General features: G+C 36.9%; 1 long non-coding RNA gene across 1 annotated transcript; it reads left to right on the forward strand.

The window, feature by feature from the left end:
* Window positions 1-11,431: 11,431 nt before the first annotated feature.
* Window positions 11,432-12,381, forward strand: LOC135083702 (uncharacterized). The gene is made up of 3 exons (XR_010259684.1): window positions 11,432-11,505; window positions 11,592-11,823; window positions 12,142-12,381. It is a non-coding gene; the product is annotated as an uncharacterized LOC135083702 (long non-coding RNA).
* Window positions 12,382-12,988: the final 607 nt, after the last annotated feature.

The raw sequence follows: 12,988 nt of genomic DNA on the forward strand, positions 1-12,988 counted from the left end.
TTAAGAACAAAAAAACAATACCGCTAGTAATATCTGTGCACAAAACTCCAGGCCAAAACCTGAATTCATAAAAACAAAAACAATTCTACCCCAAAGAATCAAACCTTGGACCACTACCCCTTCTAACGATGACGGACAAAAACAACGAACTCGGCTCTCAGGTTTATTCGGAATATTCTCTAAATATAGATAAAGGTAAACTCCTCAGTTTGGATTGTATTGGGTTTCATACGTCACTTTTTATTATGTCAATTCGTTATGGCCACTTTAGTTGTGTGGCAAAATAGTGACTTGAAAAACTTTTATTTTGCCGATGCATGTTTCAGCGCTTTCGGACGTGACCCAATTTAGGTGACAATTTGACAGAGGTTTGGGTAACTACCTACTATTGTATAGATTCGAGTTGTCGAGTTTGACCCTCGTTGACCGTTGGACTATTATGGTAGCACACGCATACTAATAACAGTCTTAAACTTAACTGGAGAAGTTCAAAATTAGTAGGTCCTAAAAGTTTCAACTAAAACAGAGAGACACGGGTCTCAACGCGACATTTATAAATGAGTTACATTAAGTACTCACTGCTTGATATTTCGGCTAATAGTTTGTTTAAAAGTCTTCAAAATGTCAGTCGAATTATAAAATTAATACTTAGACAGTACCTAGGAGTAAAACTATGTTTTATGTCTTGTGTAGGTACCTACGTTAAATTAGCAAAAAATGAATTCTAAATTCCTAGGTAATCACTGTGCGGATAAGAAACAATAAAAGATACACTTCTACAAAAAAAAGCACTTACCCGTTCTATACTCCTTCAGCACCATAAGTCGCAGAGTGAGATCAAACGATCGATCGATCGGATCAATAAAATAAAACAGCTGTGGGTTATGCTATAGGGACACTTCACAATAACAGTTCAAAGTACAAGATAAGCTACTAAATACAACGACATAGGAACTTCTACGGTAGAATGTTCCAGAAAGAAGCGATGACTCCGGTTTCACGACGACGTCCGGAGCGAGCGACGGCAAACCGCGAACTGAAGTAAAAAGCAGCGAGTGATGAAGAATGTTAAAGAAAATGTGGGTAGTTGAGAAAAAGAAAATAAATGAATTACCTACATTGGTTAAAATATTCCGCGTAATGGAATGTTTTAGTCAATTTTAAATGTAGATTTTTTATAGTCATGGGTAAGTCATATTTTTATAATTTAGCAGCGATCGAATAGGAAGGTTCCACTCAACCACAAGTTAACATAAGTTTATTTTATCATAAAATATTATAAAACTACGCCGATCAAAATTATATTTCATAACTACCTCGCTGCCTAGGCGAACGTTTTAACAAGTTTTTTTTTCTTTTACCTTCCCTGGACTACAAAGAAGAATACATATTTTAAAATCAGGCTTTATTTTTATCTTTTGCAAAGATGCATGAATTAAAAGCTCGCAAACCAATTCCATTCACGTAAAATTCTTTTGAAGACAAAACCGAGTGGTTTTATTTTCGGCTTCAACGCCGAGCTATGTTTAAAGCTGCGAGGCACTTTAGCAAACACACAATGTGCGCTTGCGGTCTACGTGTGTTCTGTGTGGACAGGTGGGGAGAAAAGTTTTGAAAGTATTTGTAAGAAAAAATGCTATAAATTTTGACAAGTACCTACACCTACCTACCTATTCAAATATTTTATTTAAGAAATAACTAGCTAAAAGCTGGCTTCTCCAGAGAAGTCGAGTGGACTTTAGGATTTGAAGACACTAAAACTGCATCATTACATTTTAAAATGTATCCTGCTGTACTTAATGATGCAATAAATGATGAGTTTAATGGTCGTTAGGCAAAATAGATGGTATGCTCTTGTAAAATCTAAGTACCCCCGTTTTTATACTTGTATGCTAAGTTGAATAATTAAGTACCTGCAGACGACGACAAATTATTCATCAGATAAGTGTGTACACATCTCAATACAAAAAGTGTATTTTGTGAATTCGTTATGATTAATACTTTCCCGTCCGAAACCAAGCCGACTGGTGAATTAATTTAGTTAATTTTACTATTTCTTTAATCACGAGCTAATTTTAATATAACTTCTGTTACCGGCTGTACGGCTTGTCCGAGTTGCATTGTGCGCGGAGCGCGCGGCGTCTTTGCGACTTGTAAATTGGGACAAACCAGATTTACTTGTACAGTGTTAACATTTTAAATGCATTTGTTTTCTCATTTATTCATTAATTAAGCGCTCTTACTTATTTATAATTAGTCGTTTGTGTTATAAATGGGGGCAGCGCAGGACCGACCTGTGAAAATTGAGGGAGGCATTTGTCAAGCAGTAGACGTCTTTTGGTTGAAACGTTGAATGATAATCACGACGATACTAAGACCGAGTTGCACCACCTAACTTTGACCGTAACTATGACGATAACCGGTGTTTTTTGTATGGAGTTAGACAGATTTTTGACGTTTGTTATATTTAAAGTAAGAATGGTGCAACCCAGCCTAAGAGCTCTTTAAAATTAAACGTTTTGAGACGGACGTTTGTGGTCCGTTTGCAGGATCGCACACTGAATATTGTATGACAACTGCGTTGGAATAAAAAATGTCAATCAAATACCAACAGAATGGACGACAAATTCCGTTTCAAAACGTCTAATTTGAAAGAGCCCTAAGACATCTCGCGGGTAGACTAAGTATAGATTTTTGTTAATCAGTGTGAACCTGGTAGTACTGTGGTAGTACGCACATAACACCGATTTGGTATTGGACTATTCCTCATACAATTTTAAAGCCAATCAAACTATCGACGGACAAAGTCTTTAATCTGCGGGGACTCCAATGGTATAAAATTACTCATGGTGATTACATAATTGATTACATTCAAATGCGAAACCCACCCACGAGATGTAATTAACAACAGAACAACAAACTAATGCAGCCAAAAAGCCACTCGAACTTGGACTCTAATGCATTGAGTTAACGACTGCACATGAGAGTAACTTACTAACCTATTTGCGGGCATCTATGGCGTCGTTTGTCTTGAATTAACAGTATCGCACTTAACAGGGATTAAATAGTGACGTTTATTGCAATTATTTATCACCCGCGACTTCGTAAGCGTGGACCTTGTTTTACCCCCTTAGTTCGTAAAATCTGTGTTAGATATCATGTTGTTAGATGGCGTTTCACGGCTTCACCCGTATGAATATTTACGAACGCCAAAAACAGTAGTTTGTCCAGCGTTGTAGATTTTAACCAATGACGATAGATGGTGCTTTTTAAACACGTCTTATTTATTTATTGACATTTATTTGTCAGATATCGTCATAAGTTATAGCATATGTCAATCTGGGTTATAAACAATAATACTGTAAAGTTTCAACAAAATCTATTTAGTAGTTTTTGCGTGAAAGAGTAACAAACATCCAGACATCCACACAAACTTTCGCATTTATAATTTTAGTAGGAGTAGGATGTATGGACAACAGTACAATAAGCTGAGTTTCTCGCGCTGCTTCTTCTCAGCACTGACCCATTTATTGTCCCGAAGAATACTGCGACGAGTCAGTGTAATGTATAAATGACGGACTTAATGCCAAAAGGCATCCTCTACCAATCAATCACAGAAAGAACTTCGAAAGCATAGGTATTTTTTTCGGACTAATAGCAGTGGGTTCATCACAATAGTCCAAGGGCCGGCGCGGATAGAACGGGCTACAGCTCTCGAATCAGCAGTCCAACACAGACACAGTTGGGGTATTTCACCCCAAGACATAATTCCGTCCTTCCTTTCACATGGGACAAACTTGGCCTTCACTGATTGTGTTTTTATTAGAGGTCAAGTTTTATCCTGGCCACACCGGAGTTGCAGCAATGAAGGTGACATAATATTGCACAATTTTAAACAGCGAACATCTAAGTAGGGACTGGAATTGCTGCCGTCAGTGCTGCTGTCTTTTCTGAACACTTTAATCCGGGACTTTTCAAGGCGAGAGTGAATAGCCTTGTCGCCATGGTAGTCAGTAATCCGGTCCTGTCTCGGTGTCCGAGTCAAGGACAATTAACAATAATTACGACCCTCATTCGGCCTGTCTGTCAGGCTATGCCGGAGTCACGTCTCACTGGGGGGCTGGACCGACCTGATTGAAACTCACCAGGCGTACTATTTGGCTGGAATCGGGACGATTACTAACCTTGGAATCGAGGTCACGTTCAGTATGGAACGTCCAACCTCAAGGTAGACAGGTGACCCGCTGTAGGTTGCGGGAAGGCGCTAGATGCAGGCCGCTGCCAATCGACCAATCTGGAAATCATTGGGGGAAGCTTATCTTTAGCAGTGGACGTCCTGTGGCTGCTATGATGGTGATGATTAACCTTGTTCCGATCATGTAAATGTGTAGATTGGCATTTCTACAGGTTGATTAAAAGACTAAACTTCTGGAAGTAGTTAAATATTGTGCTAAGGAAAGATCCGAGTTATCCACAAGGTAGACCGACGACATCACAAAGGTAGCAGGAAGGCGCTGGACGCAGGCCGCTACCAACCGGGCAACATGGAAAGCATTGGGGGAGGCCTATGTTCAGAAGTGGACCTCCTATGGCTGAGATGATGATGATACGAGTTGTTTCATGCGCATGCGTAGGAAAAGGTTTGTCTTTTGACCTAGTTAGGTACTCTATAGATTATGATGTGCTTATTAGGATACAACTGAATATTGATTTTCAATTGTAGTAAATCAACTCTCAATGATTTCACTCGAAATGTTTTTACATTACAAAATCTAAACTGCGTTTCTAATAAATATTTCTATCAGTCTACTTAGTTATAATATTCAAAGGAGAATGTTAGAAATAAACTGCCTTATTACTGGTAATGTAGCTAGGTACATTGCACAAAGGTTGAAGCAGTTGAAGTGCCTGTAGTTAATTGAGTAGAAAATATCTCGTACTATAAAGTGGGCCTCTTGTCGATCATTGCACCAATTACGATAGAAGTCTTCCTACTGTTGATACTTTTATGAAGCCTTGAAGTTATTATGTGAAATGATAGATTGTTCGTTCGTTCGTTTCAGCCGAAAGACGTCCACTGCTGGACAAAAGCCTCCCCCAAGGTCTTCGTGGAAATCCTTGGGGGAGAAATAGTTTACTGACACATAAATTTTCCGCGGCGGACGCCCTTGCTTAAATTAGGTATTGCGCATGCGCATCCTTTGGAGAAGACACCGACTACGATGACAACTTTGAAATGATGATACTTAACTAATTTATGTTTTATTTTTTGTATTTACTTCGAAGACAATTGTGCTCAATTTGAATAGAATCCGAGTAAAGTATCGACCAAATAAACTGAATATTTAATACGAACCGGAATTGGGAAGCGCTTCGAGCTCTCATTTGAACGGGAACGCCGGTAAAGAAGCTATGTTTAGTAGTTAGTTGGGTCTATAAATAAATGACCACTATTCTGTCAAGTGTGCCAAGAACAATACCAAGCTGTTGATTTAACGAAACCCCTATAGTCCAGTCAATAAAGCATTATAGATGGAAAACTGTAGAACACAATTTCTGACTTCAGGACTTTATTTAGACTAGTTAGGAGGTGAACATAGCAAAAGTCCCCGCCCTTAGCCCTTGAGCCGGCGGGGAGAGGGGGGTTTAAAGGTGCCACTTTTCGGTTTTTCGCTTAATCCTCGGAAACTATGCGTCCAAGTGACATGACTACTTTCAACCAAAAAAAGCATATTCAATTTGCTACAGGTGAGATAGACAAGTTTTTCTATAAATTGTATAGTTTTCGCGGCATCTGCTCTAGAAAGTCTGTAATATTGGAAATTTTATTTTTATCTTACATGTTCCCGTCAGGAGAAAATCGACTAAATCAACATTGAGCAATCATTCTAGACATGCGGGAGCATGTTAAGCCTAGTTTCAGGGAGGGGACTGCACCGTGCGTATATTTAGACGAACTACTTTGAGCCACTTTTGACTCCGCATCACTCAAAAACTACTGTGCATTAACACTTCAAATTTGGTTCATGTGTTGAGACTTGCAAGATATACATCAGTTTCAAATTTCATAAATATGCCTCAAACGGTTCTGTAGGTATTGACGTCCAAAAATTTACATGTCTGACCTATAGACCAAATTCTAACCACTTCCCGATGACCTCGAAGGTTCAAATTTGGCATCCAGAAAGGTAGTTATGTAAATACAAAGGCACAAATAAAAAACCAGTAAATTTTAACATTTCACATGTGATAGATAGATTTTAGTGTTCTAAATGTCGATTTTTGAACGTCAATACCTAAATAACCGTTTGAGGTATATTTATGAAATTTGAAGCTGATGTATATCTTGCAAGTCTCAATACATGAGCCAAATTTGAAGTGTTAATGCACAGTAGTTTTTTAATGATGAGGAGTCAAAAGTGGCTCTAATTGGTTCGTCTAAATATACGCACGGTGCAGTCCCCTCCCTGGAACTAGGCTTAACATGCTCCCGCATGTCTATAGTATTTGCTCAATGTTGATTTAGCCGATTTTCTCCTGAAAGGAACATGTAAGACAACAATAAAATTTCCAATTTTACAGACCTTCTAGAGCAGATTCCGTAAAAACTATACAAGATATAGAAAAACTTGACGGTCTCACCTGTAGCAAATTAAATAAGCTTTTTTTGGTTCATAGTAGTCATGTCACTAGGACGCATAGTTTCCGAGGATTAAGCGAAAAACCGAAAAGTGATACCTTTAAACCCCCCTCTCCCCGCCGGCTCAAGGGCTAAGGGCGGGGACTTTTGCTATGTTCACCACCTAACTAGGCTAAATAAAGTCCCGAGGTCAGAAATTGTGTTCCACGGATTTCTCTCTACACCGTCGTTAAGGCATTCATTGACTGGACTACTAAAAAGGTACTAAGTACATTTTAAATGCCATAGGCTCCGGGCACATAAAAAATTTCGCTAGTTTAACGCATTTATTTGACTTTAAAAATGATTTGTGGTGAAAAAAATAGTTCTTATGGTCCCATAAAAACAGGTAATTGAGTGTGACAAATTCAAACCACAGATTTTGACAACCTGTATTGGCTTTGCCTTCAGCTAGACTGCCCTCAAGCACCAGTCTTCCGTAGGTATACCTACTTAATTATCAAGGGACATGAGAGTGACATACCTACTATAACTGGCACATTGACAGTCTCAGTAAAGGATAATATTATGTCAAAACTGACGATTTATTCTGAGATTAATATTTAATTTTACTCTTGTTTGGTCGAATCCACCCTTAATAGCTTAATTTTAATTATACTCATTCTAGTATTAAAACATAACTAATATTGTGGTAGGTATCTTTGTCACAGCACAGGAATGTTACCACTAAAAGTAAAACTATACATTTAGTGTCAATATTCCCATGTAACTTTGCATCTGTTCTCGTGCCAGTCCCTTCCCATTATTGCCAAACAAACCCAAACCGAGTCACTGCGACGCATAGCAGACTTATCAACTCGGAAAGGGATCATACCGTATCGCCTTTCGTGCATTCTGAACCGCGAGGCCAGGCGTTTACGTATATAGTCTGGTCTGTGAACACGTAGAATTTTGTCCAATGACCCCAAGCTACCCATCCTCATCGCTCGCGCGTAATTATGTTGCTATCGCGCTCACACACTCACTGCGACAATCGCGACAGCAATATAATTACGCGCGAGCGATAAGGATGGGTGGCTAGGGGTCATTGGACAAAATTCTATGTGCTCACAGACCGGGCTTTAGAAGACAAGCCATCCGAGCTATGACATTATCAGGAGGAAGGCACTACTATCAATACTGGATTATTAGTTCTGATTTTTTTTTATCCACAACGAGGAAGCTCTTGGCCTGTATTTCACCTGATGGTAAGTGACGATCAGGCTGAAGGTGGAAGCGAGCTTCAACCGGAATCCTCAACCACGGAGGAACTGGCTATCTTACCTCTAACTGCCGGAACACAACAATGCTGTTAACATTGTTGTTATGGCGACAGACTTTGGTAAGATGGTGGTAGCTAGCCAAATGGTGGTATTTCCCCGTTGGACAACCATAATTATATTATTATGACACAGGAGATCGCTACTCTCAATACTGGGTTGAAAGGTTTTGATTCTTGCCACTTGACGTTTCAAAATCCTTGGACTATACGGTTCGGATAAGCATGCATGACAGTATAGAGTTTTATACAAAGACGGCCTCGAGTTGATACGGATACGATCCTTTTCCAGGTTAATAAGTGTGCTACGACCTTAACACCAAGTTTTATCCCCGCAGACCCAACTTGTTATCTCGGAGAAACATTTGACAGAAATCAACATTGATTATGCTCTGGAGGTTACAGACTGCTAGCCGAAGACAACCGCAATGTTTTGGTAAGTTTGATGAATTGTGTTGTTGTAGTTATGTAATCTAAGGTAAACTCTGTGGATAGAATATGAAGTTTTGATAGAATTTTGCAAATAAAACTTTTGGTATACTTAGTCTAAAATGCTGGACTAACTATAGGTACCTAAGTACATGATCTCAACTTGTTGCATTTTAAAGTATTTTAAAATATTTTTTTTCAAGTATTTTTATTTGAAATTCCATTTTTATAAAGTGACAATATTGATTTTAATTAATTAGTAGAGGTCACATTCAAAAAGGTTTTTAATTAAAAAAAAAACAAAAGAACAATCGAATTTCAAAGAAAAGTTATTCTCAACTAAGTATTGAAATGAAAGACTGCTTTTAGCATAATAAAGAAATAATAATTCATTATGGATACATAACAACAATAACAACTACATTAAAGAGAAGAAAAAACTGAAAAATTAAGCAACAAAATAAAGAACTTCACAAAAGAAACCTCAAAGAATGCTAATAACCCAAAAAAATTGAAGTTAACAATATTTCTCATTACGTTAACTCGAAAATTCCTAGTTACGAACATTTCTTTTGAAACAGGCTCAAGACTCGGCGAATGAAAAATTTCGTATTTAAATTAGACGGAGTTGTACCTTATTCTGTTATGGTTAACTTTTTGAAACTTTTTTGATTTTGTATGCATGGACGAATCAAGACTAAAGTTGTGAAGGTCGCCTCGAAATTAACGGTGTTATTGAACTTTGTTTAGGGAAATAAAATGTATTCATATGACGTTTATAATTTCAGAAACCACAATAAAAATGATTTCTGCGTGGAAACAGAAATATTTTGAATAATTAACTGTATAAAAAATACTATGACGAATTTCAAGCTTTCTTAGTCATATCAGTGACTTTTATTTGTGTGACAGTGATAGAAAATAAAAAAATAAATATAAATTTCAATGACATATAAATACAATCTCAAAAATATTTACTCCTCAAAATAAAATACTGAATCACAACATTTTTCCTACCTCAATATTTAGCTATGAGCAATATGTTTTTTTTTAATTTCCTACCATTAATCACTCGTCCCAAGGTAGCAAGTTCATTTAACACCTTGTTTAATCAACCTCATAAGGTGCAAAATTAATTGCGCAGTCATTTGTTTCTGTCCCCGGTGACTTATTGCCGTAACAGTCATTTGTTTTTCGCGGGTTTCTAAAATATCTTTTGGCAGCGGCAACCATCAGCGTACTTTATTTAACATACACGTTTTTTTCATTTGCTTACATTTGTGAGGATATAAAATTAGTAAAATCTAGCACGAAGCGTGTCGCTAACTCTTTTATAATACCTACGAATAGCTTGGGACTGGAATTCGTTGCCTGCTGCTGACTTTCCCGAACACTATAATCCGGGCCTTTTCGAGGCGAGAGTGAACAGGCACTTACAGGGCAGGTATTAACATCCTAGACTGTATTTCACATAACATACGCGACTGCGTTCAAATACCTGCATAAAAAACATTGAATCAATGTACTTACATAAATTCAATGTTACCAAATGAAATGTCATTAATTTATATTAAAGCAAAGGAAAATTTCGCCGAAAAGCGCGCAGCCATTCCCATAGACTTATGTTATAATAATAGACAGGCTGCCGTTTAAAATCAAAATTGTGTCACAGTCGGTTACATAAAATTTTTCGCCCGTATTCACAAACGATGCTAGCTTAAGTGAAGCAGCAAATCAAACTCACAGCGTTGAATAGAGCTCTGTGATTGAATCGTTAGTTGCGTCCACGCGCACTGTGAGACATCATAGTAATATTTGTGAATACGGGCGTAAATCAGGTAACTGAGCAAGTATTAGTTTGTTTCACTACAATTTTTGCAGACTTCATAGCTCATACTTTTGTGTCCCCGCAATAAACTAAAGTTTTTAAGTTGACCTCATAAAGGTAGCAGGAAGGCGCTGGATGCAGGCGCTTACCAATTGGGCGATGTGAAAATCATTGGAGGAGGCCTGTGTTCAGCAGTGGACGTCCTGTGACTGAAATAATGATGATGAGCTGATGCCAGATGCCTATCAATAGCTCAAGGAGTATATACATATAATATTTATTGATATTATGGTAACCTCAGCCTGTCTAGTAAAACATAGAGTTGTTCCCCTGTCCCCAATAATTCCGCAGCGACCACTCGCGCTCTTTGAGTGGCGAGTGTTTCCAATACATTAACATTGGGCTTGTTTACCAGTTCAGAGATATAAATAAATATCATTCAAAATTCAAAATTCAAATAATTTATTTGCGAAACACAGGTAGGAGTATGATGTACAGTCACAGAATGAAAAGGTTCGTCAGTTTTCAAATTGATTCCTTCAACGAATCGCGAGCACATATTACCTTTTGAAACTATGTTACAGAATAATCTCGAGTTAGAGAAAAATAATCTTTAACTGTTTGTCAGTAAAGTTCAAAATTATTCAGATCAAAGTTGTTTGACGATTTATCTTGTCAAGAAGATTATTATGATTGATAAACTAAAACCTTCTTGTTGGTTCAACCTGCCATTATTATTTCTATTAAATAAAAAAAAACTATTGTCAATTGGTCAATGTCACTGATGGGCATGGGATAGAAAAATAAACAAGCAAAACCATTCGTTAGCAAACGTCATATTTATTTAAATGTTAGCAGCATGTCGATTCTATAAAATTCTAACAAAAACTCCCTTCACCCAACGATGTCCAGAGTCCCTTCACATAAGTTACAAAATGACCTTGATTCGGCATTCTGTAAACATTTCTCAGCGCGAGTGATGAGAAGTGAACAGTGAGGCGGCCTAGGGATTGACATACGCAACAAAAATGTTAGTCGAGTTTTTCGATTCAAGTTTTTTATTTAAAATATTGGGATTTTGGCACAAAACTTGAAGTCATTATTTATTTCTTTAACTTAAATGTCATAATCTGAACAAATTAAGGCAGATTTTACGTTAAAAACTAAAAATCTCTAATTCATAGCATATACATAATCTGTGCTCTTACAAACGAAACAAAATGTCAAATTTACTTGTTGATTGTTTACGTTTGATGTTAATGATGTTAGAGATTGAGAAATTATCTTAAAGTAAGTATACATTTGTGTTTGTGAACGTTTTATACGATATTTTTAAGTTACTTAAGTAATAATCTAATTAATTTAAAATGTTTCAGTCAAATGAGGCACGATCCTCTCACCCATCGTCAGTCCAAGTTGAAACTGTTCGAATTTATGTAAAAAAAAAAAGAAACCCTGGCTTAGCAAAGGGTTTCTTGAGATACACACCATTGAAGCCATTAAACAGAATAAAAATACCACATAACGAGGTTGGCAGCTTCAGTAGGAGGAACAAGCCGTGCGCTAAACACTAAGTATAAACATTACAAACAATGAACAAAGGCCAAGGTTAGTATCCGCTTATCAACATGGTTGACCCACTTAACATTCTTTAAAAGCAAACCACAAGATGTGCAACGAATGTTGGTTTTTTAAGTGTGCTCGTTGGATTCATTAACCCCACCGAAATCGAAATTAAAAGAGTAATGCATGATTTTGTTCTAATTTTTTTTTATATTGTAAAGACCAGTCAGATATATAATTATTATATATAGATTGTTTCGGATATAGAAAACTTTATCTTGTATGGATGTTATGCCATGCACATACTTATGTCACAAATGCCATTAAAACTTAATACATTATTTTTCATACTGTCTTTTTCAGCATAACATTCCACAACTCCTCCACGTACTGTTACTCCATCGCCGTCTCAACAGCGATCGGAATACGCGACATTTACTGAGAGATTCCTGAGGGTGGTAGAACAACAGGACTTGCAGACATTGTGTGGAACGCAAAGCGGAAAGAGAAGAGACACTGACTGAAGCCCTGACTGAACTGGGAAAAGGATTGGAAGCTTTAGCAGAAGCTAATAAATGGATTAAAGATAAAATATTACTACAGCTTTATTTGTTTAATTTCTTTACTACATATTTCTATTACTGTGCCCCTCAGAAAGTAATGATAATTATTAGAGGTAGTCTTAATAATTATTTTAAATACGAAATACATTTATACATAGGTATATTTTATTATTCAAAATAATTAAGATAAAACAAAAATTTTAATGAAAGTTTGTACATATCCACACTTATTATTCTTTTAGGTACATACATGGAGATGTAAAATGTTTGATTTATAGTTTGCAGAATATGAGTGCTTCTGGGGAATTATCTTCGGTACCACTCACTGGTGTCATTAGGCAGGCGCATGGAGCATATTATCCTAAATCACCTAAAAAAAGAACACAAGCATCAATCACACATTACAAAAATTAAAATTGCCTCACATCCTAAGTAGTAGTGACTCACCAAGCAAAACCACTTCATCACCAGCCTTTGTACATCTCTTAAGTGGTTTTTTTACTATAGGTAGGTAGATACAGTGATTAAAAATAAATCAGACTTGCATAGCACCACCATTCCACCATATTAAGTTGGATCCGCATTTGACTTATTTAGATCTTTATCTGTTATCTGAAAAAAGAAATAATATTAGAAGACACATTCTT

The sequence above is a fragment of the Ostrinia nubilalis genome, chromosome 24 (genome assembly GCF_963855985.1).
Source record: "Ostrinia nubilalis chromosome 24, ilOstNubi1.1, whole genome shotgun sequence".
Taxonomy (NCBI): domain Eukaryota; kingdom Metazoa; phylum Arthropoda; class Insecta; order Lepidoptera; family Crambidae; genus Ostrinia; species Ostrinia nubilalis.